The following is a 17,741-nucleotide window of genomic DNA, read 5'->3' on the forward strand; positions in this document are numbered from 1 at the left end:
TATGTTGTATTGTTCTGGTTATTGCGGCTCGCGCCTTATTATCTAAAATACAGTTGTTTTATTAAAACATTATATAAAACTTATACTGTCTTTGTCATTTGTATATGAGATCATATTGTAAATGAGAGAGTTGGTTCGGATCTGAGTGACCACGACTTCCCTGAGAAGTTCCAAAGATGTCATGCGCTCGGCTGCCTAATCATTTCTTCCCCGTGGGAGAAATGAGGCACTGCTAGTTAGCCGGAGCAAAAACCGGATGTAGGGTGACAGAGTTCCTTACACGTGGGTCAGACTCAGTCCCCCACACCGTTATCGACCCTGCTGCCTAGAAATCCAGTAGTCTCATTTAGGATAATGAGAGCCCACGTGACAGTATGTGATGGCATGCAGGTGGGGTGGGGGATAAAGTAGTTAAGATATGACTTACCACTCCTCTTGCTACTCCTGCGAGGCCCTCAGGATGCATGATCGCCAAGTCTTGCTCCTCCCATGTTGTTAGTTGTGGGTGAGGAGGTGGGGGTCCACCGCCAGTCCTCTGTACAGCAATCTGGTGTCTGGATACCATGGAACGTACCTTCCCCCGTTGGTCGTTCCACCTCTTCCTGATGTCATCCCGTGTTCTTGGATGCTGTCCCACTGTGTTAACTCTGTTGACAATTCTGCGCCATAGCTCCATCTTCCTTGAAATGGATGTCTGCTGCACCTGTGATCCGAATAGCTGTGGCTCTACCCGGACGATTTCCTCCACCATGACCCTGAGCTCCTCCTCAGAGAACCTGGGGTGTCGTTGAGGTGCCATGATGTGGTGTGGGTGTTGTGTGAGGTGGTGTCTCTTGTGATGTGTTAGACGATGTGTTGGTGTGTGTTGTTTGAGGTGCGTGGATGTTGTGTAAGTGATGGTGTTGTGTCTGTGGATGCTGGTGTTGTTTTAGGTAGTCTCTCTCTCTGGCCTTCTTTCAAATTTTAGGTTGTAAGGGTTTGTGAGTGATGTGGGTGTGTGCTTTATATTGGATTGGGTATGTGGGTGTGGTGTGTGTATGTGTATCAGGTGTGTGTATTTCAATTTGTCCAATGTGGTTGTGTTTTGTAAGTGTGTGTGTATTTTGAGCGCAGCGGTGTGTACCACCAATGGTTTACCGCGGTTGAATAACCGCTGTGTTGATTCGTGGGTCGTGATAGTGTGGGCGTATTCCTGTTGGCGTGACGGTGTTGTATTTTTATTATCGTCAGTTTATCACTGACCTTTGGTGTGGCGGACTTGTGTGGGTGTCTGTATTGTGGCGGATTCCAAGCTGTGGGTCGTAATACCTGTAGTAGAATTCCACGGCCGCAGCGGTATGTTAGCGTTCTTCTGCACGGCAGAAAGCGGGATTTACCGCCAGGGTTGTAATGAGGGCCTTAGTGTGGCAGGTGCGGGGAAGTGACCCAGAGGAAGATCATAGTAAGTCCTCAGATGCCCATAAACTGTATTCTGAGGAACAAGTTGCCTCCTCTGGCAGAAAAACTGAAAAGGGTGACCCCCCAGGCCCAGGTCGAAACAGAGGGTCCGGAAGCTCAGATGGAGGGGCAGGGTGAAAGAGGACTTACTCTGTACCATAATCAGAGTCAAGGTGTAGACTTTGGGTTGATTGGGCGGTATCAGGATACCACCCCTGAAATGTGGGAGATAGAGTAGAAAAAGGGTGCCAGACTCCTGGGGCAAATGCCCCCCCATTCTGAGAAACCAAAGAGGTCAGAGACCCCTGGATGGCCTTGGGCCTGGCTCTTGACACTGAGAGCTGTCAGTGGCCTCTGTTGGTTGCTGTCATTGTGGACAGAGTTTTCCTTGGGTTGGGGACAGAATTCTAATCCAAGAGGTGGATTGGGATCACTTTGTTGGCCAGGGTGGTACTATTTATCTATTGAGATGCATCTGTGAGCAAATTAGGGTTAGGTGCTGCACAGATGTGGCCCGCAGGTGAGGAGAAAGGTTCCCGTGGTTTAGTCCAGTGGCTCAAGAAAGCACAGAAAAGGGATCCAACTGGGTTCAGAAAAGTGTAGAACAGACAAGTGCTCCTGCAGTAGGCCACTATCCATGTTCCATCATCTAAGCAGGGAAGTCCATTGAGGTATTGATTAGTCTCCACTGGCTTTAGGCTGGAGGGGGGTCATGTTGAAATTGGCCCCCTCTCCAGGGTCACCCCCAAATTTGGCACACTTTTCCGTCCACATTTTACTGAATTAGGTTTTGTTGGCCATAGGACTTTGTGCACTTTACCACTATTACCACGTGCTAAAGTGCTTGTGGTCTCGCCTTAAAACATGGTAATATTGGCTTATCCACTATTGTCATATTCAATTTACTTATAAGTCCCTAGTAAAGTGCACTACATGTGCCCAGGACTTGTAAATAAATGCTACTAGTGGCCCTGCAGCACTGATTGTGCCACCCACTTAAGTAGCCCTTTAAACATGTCTCTGGCCTGCCATTGCAGATCCTGTGTGTGCAGTTTAAACTGCAATTTCTACATGGGAAAAATAAACCTTTCACCAGGCCTAAACATTCCTTTTTAATACATATAGGTCACCCCGAGGGTAGGCCCGGGTCCGCCAAAGGGCAAGGTGCAATGTATTCAAAAGATAGAACTTGTATATTTTAGTTTTACATGTCCAGGCCTGGTCACAGTTCACAGAGTTCCTGTTAGAAATGGGGTCTTTGGTTGGCAGTCAGGTTACCCCCTGTCCAAGCAAGGACCCTCACTCTAGTCAGGGTAAAGGAGAATCACCCTCAGTTAATCCCCGCTCACACCCTTGGTAGCTTGGCACAAGTAGGCAGGCTCAACTTCAGAAGCAAGGTGTAAAGTATTTGTACCAACACACACAGTAACTCAGTGAAAATACCACAAAATGACACAACACAGGTTTAAAAAAATAGATAATATTTATTTAAACAAAACAACACAAAAACAACAAAAATCCAATATTCACAAGTCAAATTATGAATTTTAAAAGCAAAAGAGTTCTAAATACTTTAGAAAACAGTGAGAACATTGTTAGAGTACAAAAGTACCTTGTTAGCATCAAAATAGGAACGCAAGGGCGAGTATGCGTCGGAGAAGGCCAGCGATGTGTTGATTTCTCACTTGTCGCTCCACCTCCGGTCGGGATGGCATGCAGCGTTTTTTCTCTCCTGCAAGAGAACAATGCATCAATCCAAACAGGCACCTCAGGTCTGGGCAGGCTTTGCGTTGTTATTCTGTACCCAGCGATGATGCGTTGAAAATCCGGTCGCACGGTATAACAAAACCGCGCTGCGTGGGTTTTTCATCATTATCAGCCTCTATTATGCAATGCAGGTGGAGCGTTGATTTCAACTGCGAAGCCGGCGGCACATCGTTTCTCTGCTGTGTCATGGCAGGTGCGCCGAAAATTTGCCCACCTGCCGATCTGTGCTTGGATTTTCAGTCTTGGTCTGCCCCCTTCACCTTTCAAGTGCCCAGGAACTGGATAGGACACTCAGGAGTCTCAGCAGGGAGTCCAGGTGCTGCCAGGGGAAGTTTTTGATGGCCCTGAGACTTCAACAGCAGGAGGCAAGCTCGGGTCAAGCCCTTGGAGATTCTTCACAAGCAGGAATGCACAACAAAGTCCAGTCTTTGTCCCCTTTCACAGGCAGAATCAGCAACTGCAGGATAGCTCCACAAAGCACAGTCACAGGTAGGGCAGCACTTCTCCTCAGCTCTTCAGCTCTTCTCCTTGGCAAAAGTTCCTCTTGATTCCAGAAGTGATCTAATTTTCAGGGGTTTTGGGTGCTCTTCTTATACCCCTTCCTGCCTTTGAAGTAGGCCTACTTCAAGGAAAAGTCTCTCTTGTTTGTGAGATCCTGCCTTGCCCAGGCCAGGCCCCAGACACACACCAGGAGGGTGGAGACTGCATTGTGTTAGGGCAAGCACATCCTTTTCAGTATGAGTGACAACTCCTCCCATCCTAGCACAGATGGCTCATCAGGAAATGCAGACTATACCCCAGCTCCCTTTGTGTCACTGTCTAGTGAGAGGTGCAACCAGCCCAACTGTCAAACTGATGCAGACAGGGAATCTACAAACAGGCACAGTCACAGAAATCGTTTAAGCAAGAAAATGCTCACTTTCTAAAAGTGGCATTTTCAAACACACAATCTTAAAATCAACTTTACTAAAAGATGTATTTTTTAATTGTGAGCTCAGAGACCCCAGACATTTGATTTACAGGCACTGGGCACCTCTAGTGCACTTTACTAGTGACTTACTAGTAAACCAAAAATGCAAATCATGGATAAGCCAGTTACATACACATTTTGTATAGGAGCACTTGCACTTTAACACTGGTTAGCAGTGGTAAAGTTCCCAGAGTAACAACAAGCATTTGCAATGCAATGGGTCTCGCGTTTGCTTGAGTTAGAGCTATTAGTGTTGTAAATCCTAACTGGACTTTTCTTGCCACATACATTGAAAAGTAAAAGTAAAACAGTTGACAGAAGCAAGCTGATTCAAAGCGCCACTGCTGCCATGAGCGTGAGCGCAGGAGTTATTGGTTCCCTTCCTGAAGGTCTACAAAGGAACGCGGCTGGGATGAAATGCAAACCAAAATCTGAGGAGAGGCCAATAACACCTTGTAACAGGAGGAAGTGTGACGTAGTGTGATGGGCAACAAAAAAGTAAATTTAGTTAAAACGCCTGGGGAGGCAAGCACAACAGAGAATGAATAGCAAGAGTGAAAGGGTGGGCGTGGTGAAGTGCCCACAGAGAGATTACAACAGGCTAGATCGATTATGCGCTCAACCCTAAAAAGAGAGGTTTAGGCCTGGAAAAAGTTTTTTTTTTTTTTGCCAGGTCGAAATGGCAGTTTAAAACTGCACTTTAAGCTGCAGTGGCAGGCATGAGATGTTTTAAAAGGCTGCTTCAGTAAGTGGTGAAAAGGGTACTGAAAGCCCACTAGTAGCATTTAATTTACAGGCTCTGTGTTTATGTAGTTTCATTCACTAGGGACTCATAATTAAATTAAAAGTGACAATTATATATTAGCACATTTTACCATATTTGGAGGAGGGCACTGCCATGCAATATCAGTAGAAATGTGTAGTCAGCACTAGGGCAGCTATCTCAACCTCTAGAAAACGACTAGTCCACTGCTGCACTTTCCTGCAACGATGAGTACCAAGGAAAACACATATGAAAGAAAATCGGTTTTTTTCCATTAAAACACATGGTAGGACTAAAGAGAGAACTAAGTACAGAATATTGTCAATAGTAAGAGTATGAGGAGAAATAGTTCAGAATTTCTGAAAATGAAAATGATTTGAAAAGCCTTGGTGGTTAATGCCTCAATGTGGAGAAGGCACTGTATCACACAGAAGTCCCAACCTAAAGAAACCAGTGACTTTCGGATTGTGCATACACATCCATCCCCAAACTGGAAGCCAGGGTAGACTTCCTAGAGAATGAAGCTAAGGCATTAAAGATTAAGGGCCATATTTATACTTTTTGACGCAAAACTGCGCTAACGCAGTTTTGCGCCCAAAAAATTAGCGCCGGCTAACGCCATTCTGAAGCTCCATGCGGGCGCCGTATTTATTCAATGACGTTAGCCGGCGTTAGCCGCCGGCACTGTCTGGTGTGCGTTAAAAAAAACGACGTACACCAGGCAGCGCCGGCGTAGGGGGAAAATGGAGTATGGGCGTCCACAAATGGTGCAAGTCAGGCTGAGCCAAAAAAATCGCCTCAACCCGATTTGCGCCATTGTTTTACGACTCCCAGCCCCCATTGAAATGACTCCTGTCTTAGCAAAGGCAGGAGTCATGCCCCCTTGCCCAATGGCCATGCCCAGGGGACTTCTGTCCCCTGGGCATGGTCATTGGGCATAGTGGCATGTAGGGGGACACAAATCAGGCCCCCCTATGCCACAAACATTTTTAAAAAAAAATACTTACCTGAACTTACCTTAATGTCCCTGGGGTGGGGCCCTCCATCCTTGGGTGTCCTCCTGGGGTGGGCAAGGGTGGCAGGGGGTGTCCCTGGGGGCAGGGGAGGGCACCTCTGGGCTCATTCTGAGCCCACAGGTCCCTTAATGCCTGCCCTGACCCAGGCGTTAAAATCCGGCGCTAAAGCGGGTTTTTTAGACCCGCCCACTCCCGGGCGTCATTTTAGCCCGGGAGTATAAATACGACGCATATGCATCGGAGTCATTTTTTAAGACGGGAACGTCTACTTTGCATATCATTAACGCAAGGAAGGTGTTCACGCAAAAAAATGACGCTAACTCCATGAACTTTGGCGCTAGACGAGTCTAACGCCAAAGTATAAATATGGAGTTAGTTTTGCGTCGAATTTGAGTCGAAAAAAACGACGCAAATTCAGCGCAAACGGAGTATAAATATGCCCCTAATATCTTGTGGATGGCTTTCAATATCTCTAATGCCCAGCAGGCTGATGTACAGTGCTTTACAATGCAGCAAATAGGTCTAAAAAGATACAAAAATGAATGTTGTGGAGGTCACTCAGATTCCTGCAAAAAGCCCTTCTGATAAGTAGCCCATTTGGGTGTGTTAACAGCAGAGCTGAGAAATATCAGCAACATGACGTGGAGACCAAGTGATAAATGGGTGAAAAAGGGGTGAAAAAGGGGCGAAAAAGGGGTGAAAAAGGGGAACGTGTCCAAGGCAGGACTAGAATTTGCATATGGGGAGTCCTGAATGGACCATCAAGAAGGAGATTATACCCAGAATTATGTTACCTCCTTATGCACTGGTGACATTCTCAATGTAAGATCTATCCAAGTGCCCACGCAGATAAAGGAAAGTAATTAATGTAATCAAAGACTATGGTGGTCATTACAACCCTGGTGGCCGGTGCTAAAGCGGCGGTAAGACCGCCAACAGGCCGGCGGTAACATTTTTGCAATTACGACCCTGGCGGAAACCGCCAGCAAAGACAGCCACTTAAACACTCCGACCGCCACGGCGGTACAGACAAACAGCACAGCGGTCACCGCCAACAGACAGGCGGAGGACAAAGTACCGCCCACAGTATCATAACCTACCAATCCGCCACCTTTTCTGGGGCAGATTCACCGCGGATAAAAACACGGTGGAAACAGGATTCCGAAGGGAAAACGCTCACCTCTACACACCCCACGAGGAACTAGTACACTATGGAGCCGGAACTCCAAATTCTCCCTGCGATAGTCTTCCTGCTCCTCTACCAGGAGCACGAACGCCAGCGGCGAAGACCATGGTGAGTACTGCACCTACGACACAGGGGAGGGGGGAGGGAAAAAAAGGGACACGCAACACGCAACAACCCCACCCTCACCCACGACAACACACACATTAATACATATTGATACATCACAGTTACACCCCCCAAACACCCCCGGAAGAATGCAAAGACAAAAGAAAATGAGTGTAACCATTGTACTATATTAAAAGCAAGTATGCAAAAATATATATACACCATTAACAAAATATAAACCAAGCATAGTAGTCCAGGTAGTGCTCTAATTAAGTCCGTGGAACACTGGGCCCACACGGTATGGGCAAGGCCCACGACCATGACGGAGAGAACACTGCAGGGGCAACAGAGAGCAAGAAAACAGGCACCTCAGGGGGAGGGAAAGGGGGGGCACCTCAGCCGGTTGAGTGCACGATGCCAAATCCACGAGAGGGCCACATGCCCACTGTTCAATCCTGGGGAGTGTAAAGCCACAGTCTCTCAAGTCTCCACAGTGGGTGGGTTGCCCACTGTTCCATCCTGGGGAGTACAAAGCCACAGTCTCTCAACTCTCTACAGTGGGTGGGTTGCCCACGGTTCAATTCTGGGGAGTGCAAAGCCACAGTCTCTCAAGTCTCTACAGTGGGTGGTTTGCCCACTGTTCCATCCTGGGGAATGCAAAGCCACAGCCTCTCAAGTCTCTCCAGTGGGTGGGTTGCCCACTGTTCAATCCTGGGGAATGCAAAGCCACAGTCTCTCAAGTCTATACAGTGGGTGGGTTGCCCACTGTTCAATCCTGGGGAGTGCAAAGCCACAGTCTCTCAAGTCTCTACAGTGGGTGGGTTGCCCACAGTTCCATCCTGGGGAGTGCAAAGCCACAGTCTCACAAGTCTCTACAGTGGGTGGGTTGCCCACTGTTCCATCCTGGGGAGTGCAAAGCCACAGTCTCACAAGTGGATAACAGTCTCCACTGGTTCTGGAGGGGGCATTGTGCCCAGAGTGCTTCATCCTGCTAAGAACAGAGGTAGTGGATGGATCTCTCCACTGGTTCTGGAGGGGGCATTGTGCCCAGAGAACTTCATCCTGCCAAGGACTGAGGTAGTGGATGTCATTCTCCACTGGTTCTGGAGGGGGCATTGTGCCCAGTTTGCTTCATCCTGCTAAGGACAGAGGTAGTGGATGGATCTCTCCACTGGTTCTGGAGGGGGCATTGTGCCCAGAGTGCTTCAGGGGCTTGGTGCCCAGAGTGCTTCATCCTGCTAAGGACAGAGGTAGTGGATGTCATTCTTCACTGGTTCTGGAGGGGGCTTGGTGCCCAGAGTGCTTCATCCTGCTAAGGACAGAGGTAGTGGATGTCATTCTCCACTGGTTCTGGAGGGGGCTTGGTGCCCAGAGTGCTTCATCCTGCTAAGGACAGAGGTAGTGGATGTCATTCTCTACTGGTTCTGGAGGGGGCATGGTGCCCAGAGTGCTTCATTCTGCCCGTGACGGACTCAGTAGCATCAGTGCCCTTGGCGCTCATGGGCCAGCGTTGCTTGAGACGGCGATGCCCTGTTCAGCGGTGTTTGAGACGGTGGTGCCCTGTTCAGTGGTGCTTGAGACGGCGGTGCCCTGTTCAGTGGTGCTTGAGACGGCGGTGCCCTGTTCAGCGCTGCTTGAGACGGCGGTGCCCTGTTCAGCGCTGCTTGAGAAGGCGGTGCCCTGTTCAGCGGTGCTTGGAGTGGCGGGCTCCTTTGCAGTAACTCAGCTGCTGGCGGTCCTTCATGGCCCAGCGGAGCTTGTGCTGGCGGTCCTTCATGGCCCAGCGGGTCTTGTACTGGCGGTCCTCTCTGTCCCAGCGGGGCTTGTGCTGGCGGTCCTCTCTGTCCCAGCGGGGCTTGGGCTGGCGGTCCTCTCTAGCCCAGCGTGGCTTGTACTGGCGGTCCTCTCTAGCCCAGTGGGGCTTGTGCTGGTGGTTCTCTCTGCTGGCGGTCCTCTGTGTCCCAGCGGGGCTTGTGCTGGTGGTCCTCTCTAGCCCAGCGGGGCCTGTGCTGGCGGTCCTCTCTAGCCCAGCAGTGCTTGTGCTTGCGGTCCTCTCTGTCCCAGTGGGGCTTGTGCTGGCGGTCCTCTCTAACCCAGCGGGGCTTGTGCTGGCGGTCCTCTCTAGCCCAGCGGGCTTGTGCTGGCGGTCCTCTCTGTGTCAGCGGGGATGACGGCTGTGGCCTCCTGGTCAGCGGGGATGATGGCTGTGGCCTCCTAGTCAGTGCGGATTACGGCGGTCTCCTCCGCCATGCTGCTCTTCCCAGACTTTCCTGGTTTCTTGTGGCCCTTCCCCAACTTTGGAAGGTGTCGAAGCTGACTCCACACTCCCACCGGGACCCCTGGGAGCGGCTTTGGTGGCTAGAGCCTTCCCCCTCTCCTGCCAGGCAGTGGCCAACTTCTGATGCTTCACAGGTGGGGGAATGTCTGTGCTGTGGCTCCGTGCCACACTGGCTGCCCTGGTGGCCAGTGCACTCCAGATTCCGGTGAATACAGGCACCACTGGTCCCAGAGATGTTGTGGCTGAGGTACTAGTTCGGGATGTAGGAGATGGACGGGGTGGGGGAGGTGTGGGAAAGAGGTCAAGGTTGGACAGGAAAAGTGTTTTGGAGACACTGGGACGGGTAGCTGGAGGGGGTTTGGGAGTGGAGGAAGAGGTTGTGGTTATAGGAGGTGTTTGCTGACTTTGGGTAAAGGTGCATACGCTGGAGGCTGTCGTGAGGTAGATGGCTGTTGGGTGGGTGTGTGCCTTCATTTGTGTATCTTGGGAGGGGCCGTCACAGACACACTGGGAGAGGACACAGGGGACGTGTGAATGGTAGTGGGGGTGGTGACTGCACGTGAGCGGGGTGTGGTGGTGTGTGTGCTGTGATGGTAGTAGTGGCTGTAGAGGTAGTGCATGGAGGTGTGAGTGTAGACGAGAATGGGAGGGAGGAGGGAAACAAGGAGGAGGGGGACACAGTGGAGGCAGTGGATGTTGGTGTTTCTGCATGTGTCTGATGCTTGCGCGAGTGCCTGTGGGATGTGTGGTGCTGATGTTTGCCTGAGCTTCCCTTGTGTGTTGACGTGTGTGCATGCTGGTCTAGAGGTGTGCTTGGGATAGGCTGGGGTACAGGGGATTGGGTCTGGTGGAGGAAGTTGGAGGGGGGAGGCTAGACACAGGGACAATGGCTGCCATCAGTGCTGAGGCCAGAGTCTGAAAAGCTCCCTGAAGGGCCACCTGACCAGAATGAATGTCCTCCAGGAATGCATTGGTTTGGTGCAACTGCCTTTCTACACCCTGGATGGCATTCAAAATGGTAGACTGCCCAACAGTGAGGGACCTGAGGAGGTCAATGGTCTCCTCACTGAGGGCAGCAGGGGTGACTGGGGCAGGGGCTGAGGTGCCTGGGGCAAAGGTGATGCCCACCCTCCCGGGTGAGCGGGCAAGGGGCAAAGGCTGAGGGGCTGCTGGGAGGGCGGTGCTGGAAGGGGGGTTTGCCGGCCGTACCTGTGGATGGGGGGGCACAGATGTTGCCGCCACCACAAGGGAACTCCCATCAGAGGATGAGTCCGTGTCACTGGTCTCAGCTCCTGTCCCCTCCGTGGAGCTCACCCTCCGTCCCACTGGTGAAGTCCGATTCCGTAGTGTGGCCCTTCATGGCCATGTGGGATGCAGCCCCCTCGTGCTCCGGTGCCACTGCTCCTCCGCCTGATGATGCTAATGCACACAAGAACAGGGAGACCACAAAAAGGGGGGGGGGTGACAGAAGAAAGAAATGTTGAGTGCATGCATTACCGCTACTGTTGGCGGACTTGACAGACACTTTAGCCTCCTACACTACATCACGCTCTTGGGCTCCACTGTTCAATTCCTGGGAAATGGCCTACTAGGCTATGGACGACATCTGCACACATGGATGACAGAGGGGCATGACTAGGTGTACTTGGCACTCTACAGAGGTGCAGTGGGGTGCCACATGGCCTGCCTTACGGAGGGACCTTGCGTACGGAAGAGGCCCTGGCCTAGGGAAACTCACAGCCCACCTCCCCCACCCAGACCCCTCCACTGCACGCAAAATCAGCAGAATGAGAGTGCACTCACCCCCTTGTGGCTGCTGTGATGCCCACAAGTGCCCATCCAACTCCGGGTACGCCACCGCCAGGATCCTGAACATCAGGGGGGTCATGGTGCGACAGGCACCCCTCCCATGTTGGGAGGCCATCCCCAGCTGAGCCTCCGCCGTCTTCTTGCTCCAGCGGCGAATGTCCTCCCATCCTTTCCGGCAGTGGGTGTTCCGTCTGTGGTAGACCCTCAAGGTCCGGACGTCCTTGGCGATGGGATGCCAAATATATTTTTTCTGGTGGGTGCTGACCTACATGATTTGTACAGGGGGAAGAGAAACTTATTAGCACAGTCATTGGCCCCTATCCCTACCCTTGCCATATGGCACATGCACTCACCGTCGTTTCATGCACGCCGCACTCTCCCCCCTTCCTTCTTACCTCCACACCTCTCCACACAGGCATAGCCCATACAGCATGCTCCCAGTGTACTTACCTGTTTGTCTGGAGGACCGTACAGAAGCGTGTACTGCGGGAGGACCCCATCCACGAGCTTCTCCAACTCCTTCGATGTGAAGGCAGGGGCCCTTTCCCCAGACTCTCGAGCCATTGTCTCTTCCAGACCGAGGTCACAGCAGCACTTGCAGTGTAGGTCCTCTCCTGTCGAAGATCAAGTATCAAGTGAATGAACAGATAGAAAATGGCAGTCACATCCGTGGCGGTGCATACCATCACCGCCCACATACATCGTCATTGGCTCCTGGGACCCATAGGGTCCAATGTTAACCAATGCAGCATTGCGCCGCGGTCTTCGACCGCCTACCGCGACGGTGTACAACGCCAGCGCAATTACCTCACATCCCATTGTCCCACTTTAGAGGTCAGGCAGCCGCCATTTCAGGGGCCCACATGGCTTCATTTTTAACTGTGTCACACATACTTAGACCTAGACTCAACACACATACAGGCCACTTTTTAGATTACGATTGGTGTTCTGTGTAAGCTGTGGGTACGTAGCTCTGAGTTGTTTGACTCTGTGCTCGCTGTTGTCCTTCATAGGCACCGTCTGCTGGGACATGTGACTAGATGGCGGCGTCCTCCGGTGTACCGACCATTGGTGGACCTGTCGACAATGGAGGAAAGACATGTGATCATCACATACAGGCTTGACCGTGCCACAATCCAGGAACTGTGTACCCAGTTGGAGCCAGACCTGATGTCAGCTATCCGCCATCCCACAGGAATCCCCCCTCGAGTGCAGGTGCTGTCAGTGCTTCATTTCCTTGCACATGGGTCATTTCAAACAACAGTGGCCATAGCATCAGGGATGTCCCAGCCTATGTTTTTCAACGTGTTGTCCAGAGTGTTGTCTGCCCTGCTGAAACACATGCGGAGCTACATCGTTTTCCCTCAGGTGGAGGATTTGCCTACAGTGAAAGGTGATTTCTATGCCATGGGACATATCCCCAACATCATAGGTGCCATTGATGGGACACATGTGGCTTTGGTCCCCCCCCACAGGAGTGAACAGATGTACAGAAACCGGAAGAGTTATCATTCAATGAATGTACAGATGGTATGTTTGGCAGACTAGTACATCTCCCATGTGAATGCCAAGTTCCCTGGCTCAGTGCATGATGCCTACATCCTGCGGAATAGCAGCATCCCTTATCTGTTGCGTCAACTCCAGAGGCACCGTGTGTGGCTATTAGGTGAGCACCTGGAAGCAAGACAGTGGGAATGGTTGTCTGAGTTTGGGGATATCCCTACAGGTTAGTGTGTGTCTAACAGTTGTCCCTCGCCATTTGCAGGTGACTCTTTTTACCCCAACCTATCGTGGCTACTGACCCCAGTGAGGAATCCCAGGACAAGGGCTGAGGAACGCTACAATGAGGCCCATGGGCGAACTAGGAGGGTGATCGAGCGGACCTTTGGCCTCCTGAAGGTCAGGTTCAGGTGCCTCCAAATGACAGGTGGATCCCTATTCTACTCACCAAAGAAGGTGTGCCAGATCATCGTGGCCTGCTGTATGCTTCACAACTTGGCTTTGCGACAACAGGTGCCTTTTCTGCAGGAGGATGGTCCAGATAGAGGTGTTGTTGCAGCTGTGGAGCCCGGGACAGTGAAGACGAGGAAGCAGAAGAAGAAGGCATGGACAACAGGGACTCAGTGACCCAGCAATACGTCCAATGAAACACAGGTAAGAATACAAACCTGCCTACTACATGTACTTAAACACTACTACCTCTCTACTATCTGTCGTTTTCACCCACTGTATGGTCACTGAGTTGTCACTTTCCCTTACAATTTCATAGATGTGGTTCCCACAGTGTGACATCTGCTTTGATTCCTCATGGACTCCAGCTGTGTGACAAAGGCATGTTGACATTACAAATGAATGAGCTTTTTGCCACAGTAATTGCTAATACACTATTCCAAAATCACAGACTGACTCCAGATTGTTTTCTGCTTTAAGGGTGTTTATTTAGGTGCTCAATATTCGAGGGGGTAGCAACATGGCGAGGGGTGATGGTGGAGGAATGTTCATGGCAGAGTCCAGTCTATTAGTCTCACAGGTGCATTGCCCTAATGGGCATAGGAAGTGGAGCTGGGGCAGTTTAAGGATGGACCGGGTGACAAAGTGGTACAGTAGGATGACATTCAGGGTGGTCTCATTTCTTGGTGGGGGTCTTGGCATCGTTCTCTGTCTTTGTCCTGGATCTCAGGGACCGTTTGTGAGGTGGTTCGCCCTCTGCAGGGGGTTGGGTGCTGGTGTGGTGGTCCTGTGGAGGTGCCTCCTGTCCACTAGCGCCGGCGGAGGTGGTGGGCAGTTCATCGTCCATGCTAGTGTCAGGGGCCCCTTGTAGTGCCACAGTGTCCCTCCTGGTGTTGAGTACTTCCTTCAGCACCCCTACAATGGTGCCCAGGGTGGAATTGATGGCTTGGAGTTCCTCCCTGAAGCCCGAATACTGTTCCTCCTGCAGGCGCTGGGTCTCCTGAAACTTGGCCAGCACCGTTGCCTTCGTCTCCTGGGAGTGGTGGTAGGCTCCCATGATGTTGGAGAGGGCCTCGTGGAGAGTGGGTTCCCTGGGCCTGTCCGCCCCCTGTCACACAGCAGCCCTCCCAGTTCCCCTGTGTTCCTGGGCCTCCGTCCCCTGGACCATGTGCCCACTACCACTGCCCCCATATCCCTATTGTTGTTGGGGTGGTGGGATATTCTGGGTTCCCTGTAGTGGTGGACACACTGCTGATTGACGTGTCCTGGGGACGGAGGTATGGGCCTGCTGGGTGGGTGCTGTGCTGGTGTTTCCAGAGGAGGGAAGGTCTATGGTGGCCTGTGACTGGGTGAGGGGAACCGACTGTCCAGAGGTCCCCGATGGGCCGGGCTGGTTCTCTAGATCCAGTTGGACAGAGGTGCTGTCATCACTGTGGGCCTCTTCTGTTGGCGGTGTGGACATGTGTGGACCACCTCCTGTCCGGTGACGTTGGGTAGGGGTCCTGCAGAGGTATAAAAGGATGTTTATTACATCTGTGTGTGGCATGGTGTGCAATAGGTGGGTGACCGTGTACCCTAGTGCTTGCATTCCTGTGTGGGACCTTGTGTGATGATGGTTCAGGGGGGTGTATGGGTATGTGCAGTGGGCATGCTTTAGTGATGGGTGTCCATGCTTTGTTGTTGCATGCAGGGCTTGGTGTTAGGATGTGTGGTTTGTGATGTTGGGACATTTGTGAGGAGTTAGAGTAATGGGGGTGAGGGTGAGGGTGGGGGATGTGCTGGCATGCAGGTAGGGTGGGGAATGTAATAGTGAAGATTTGACTTACCAGAGTCAATCAATCAATCAATAGTTTATTCGGTCCAAATTTGGGCCATTTAAAAGATTTAAAAAATATATACATACGTACAGTAAGATAAAAACCATAAACCAGTACACAATAAAAGGAACAATAGTAAAAAAAAAGTAGGGGTCCAGTAGCTGCCTGAGAAAGATTACATAAATAGGAGGGGTGAAAGAGGTGCTCGGAATAGTCTCTGGATCTTACCCTGTACATAACCCTGAACAGTAGAATAATGATAACGTAAAAGCTGTGGTGTGGCACATCTCTATATAAAATCAGGCATTGAAACTCCAGACAGTAAAACTGGTTAAAAAATTTAAGAAGTCAGTCAGTGGTGGCTGATGCTCTAGGTTAATTAGTTTTTTGGGTTAATTAATCCAATAAATTGCATCTTGACAATTATAAAATTAATTATAATTTTAAATTTATAAAACACTTTAGTTAAAATAACTCAATATAGCACTTATTCAGAGATACGTTTTTTTTTTTTTTTTTTTGTGCTCAATAAGTCGCGGTTTACAATTAGAGCCCAAGGCTGATATGACAGGATGCTGATTTACTGTTTTCAAGACAGCTCTTCAAACAGTGAGTTAAAATCAAGAATAGTCCTATTACGAATTTTCCATGCTGCTGCCAGATATTTAGAAACAGCGCTGATTATCAGTATGGAAGTGTCGTATTTACATATTCTGAATAGACTGTTGCGGGATAGTGGTTGGAGTGTTCTGCACAAGGGAATAATCCACTTCCCTCGGGGACCTTTGTACAGAGGGCAGAAAAATAGGATGTGTTCAGCTGTTTCCTTGCATAAATGACAATTTATGCATTTGTCCGATGGGGAACTGTTAGTCGACCAACCAGCCGTGTAGCTATTAACCGCCAATGTCCCGTACCTGAGCTGGAGTAGTAGCGAGCGAGCACGGGCTGGTATGGGTAGATCCAGGGAGCTTTCAGGGAAGGGAACGTGTTTGACCAGCAGGAATTCAGCTGTCAGCCGACCTGACACATGTGAACCGAGAGATTCCTCGTTGATTTTTGCCCAATAATGTTCTTTGATCAGGCGTTTAGCACTGCCAGGAATCATCTCGGGGTTCTCCCAGTACTGGGATAGTCTCAGTTTGGTCCATGCCACTTTCATCTCCCTGAGCCACCGTACCTTTTCCCATCCGTGATGAGGTGGTAATAGTTCTTTAACTGCTGCCCTGTAGGGTTCAAGTTCGTCTGTTTTCCATAGTCTGACCCAATACAGGAGTGGTCTTAGATAGGCTATATCTTTGATACTATTTAAGCCCAGGTCCAGTCTGAGGGGGAGCATTGGCGTGCCCCTCCCCAGTCTAGATATGTGTCTGAGGAAGTTGTTTTCTTTGGTTTGGAGAGTATCCATCTGTCTATGTAATCCCCAAAGTTCTGCTCCATATAGGGCCGCAGCACGGATTTGTGCTTTATATATTTCAGAGATAAGGATCAGAGGGGGGCTTGTGGCAGTGCTAGCTTTGCGTCCTATTACTCCACATCTTTGGCTAATTGTTAGTGCCCCTTTCCTTATGGCTGGCTCCCAGCTGCCCTTGTCGGATAGTCTAATGCCCAAGTAGTCATATTCCATTACTCTCTCCAGGGGAGTTAAATCCATCTTTATGTTTGCGCTGAGCTTCTTGTTCGGGGCGCTGTATATCATAAGTTTGGTTTTCTTATGGTTTATGTCTAATCCATAATTTCTGCAGTAAACACCAAACTGATTTACCAAGTTTTGAATTCCCATGGGTGATTTAGACAAAAGAATAGTGTCATCTGCGTAGAGTAGGCAGGGGACTTTGGTTCCAGCCTGCTTGGGAGAATCATTTGTGCAGTTTGCTAAGTACTTGATGCAGTTGTTTATGTATAATAGGAAGAGAGTTGGGGCCAGGACGCACCCCTGTCTAACTCCCCTCTCAATAGCCACTGGTTCTGTGAGATCACCCTTCTTGCCGTTCCTGATTTGGGCGTAGGTATTTTCATGTAGGCGGATAATAAGTTTCAGAAGGCCATGCGGGACACCCATATTGGCTAGCGTCAGCCATAACTGGTTTCTGGGGACCAGGTCGAACGCGGCTCTGAGATCAATAAAAACTACGTAAAGGTTACCCCTTCCTATTTCTACAGTTTTCCATTTTATTGTTAAAAATCTTAGTACCTGATCTATAGTACTGACTGCTGGTCTGAACCCTGCTTGTAGATCAGAGATGGCGTTTGTTTCTAAAATCCAGTCTTCTAGACAGGACAAAATTTGCTTTGCAAAGATTTTTTGGAAGTTGTCGAGTAAGGAGATTGGGCGATAGTTGGCAGGGTTAGAGGGGTCGCCTTTCTTAAAAATGGGGACTATCTCTGCTCCCAACCAGGAGCTCGGAACAGGTGCTCCAGCAGCTATCTCATTTGAGATGAGGTTTAGGTATGGGGCCCAAACATCTGGATTTGTCTTGTAAAGGTCTCCTGGTATTTTATCGAGGCCGGGGGCCTTTCCCCATTTCATTGAGGCAATCGCAGCCTTGGTATCTGCCAAAGTGAATTCAATTTTGGGGGTCTCGGGGGTCATGATATGGATCAGATCCCGGGAAGCAGCATCAGTGGTCCCCAGGTATAATT

Source organism: Pleurodeles waltl, chromosome 6 (assembly GCF_031143425.1).
Source record: "Pleurodeles waltl isolate 20211129_DDA chromosome 6, aPleWal1.hap1.20221129, whole genome shotgun sequence".
Lineage (NCBI taxonomy): Eukaryota > Metazoa > Chordata > Amphibia > Caudata > Salamandridae > Pleurodeles > Pleurodeles waltl.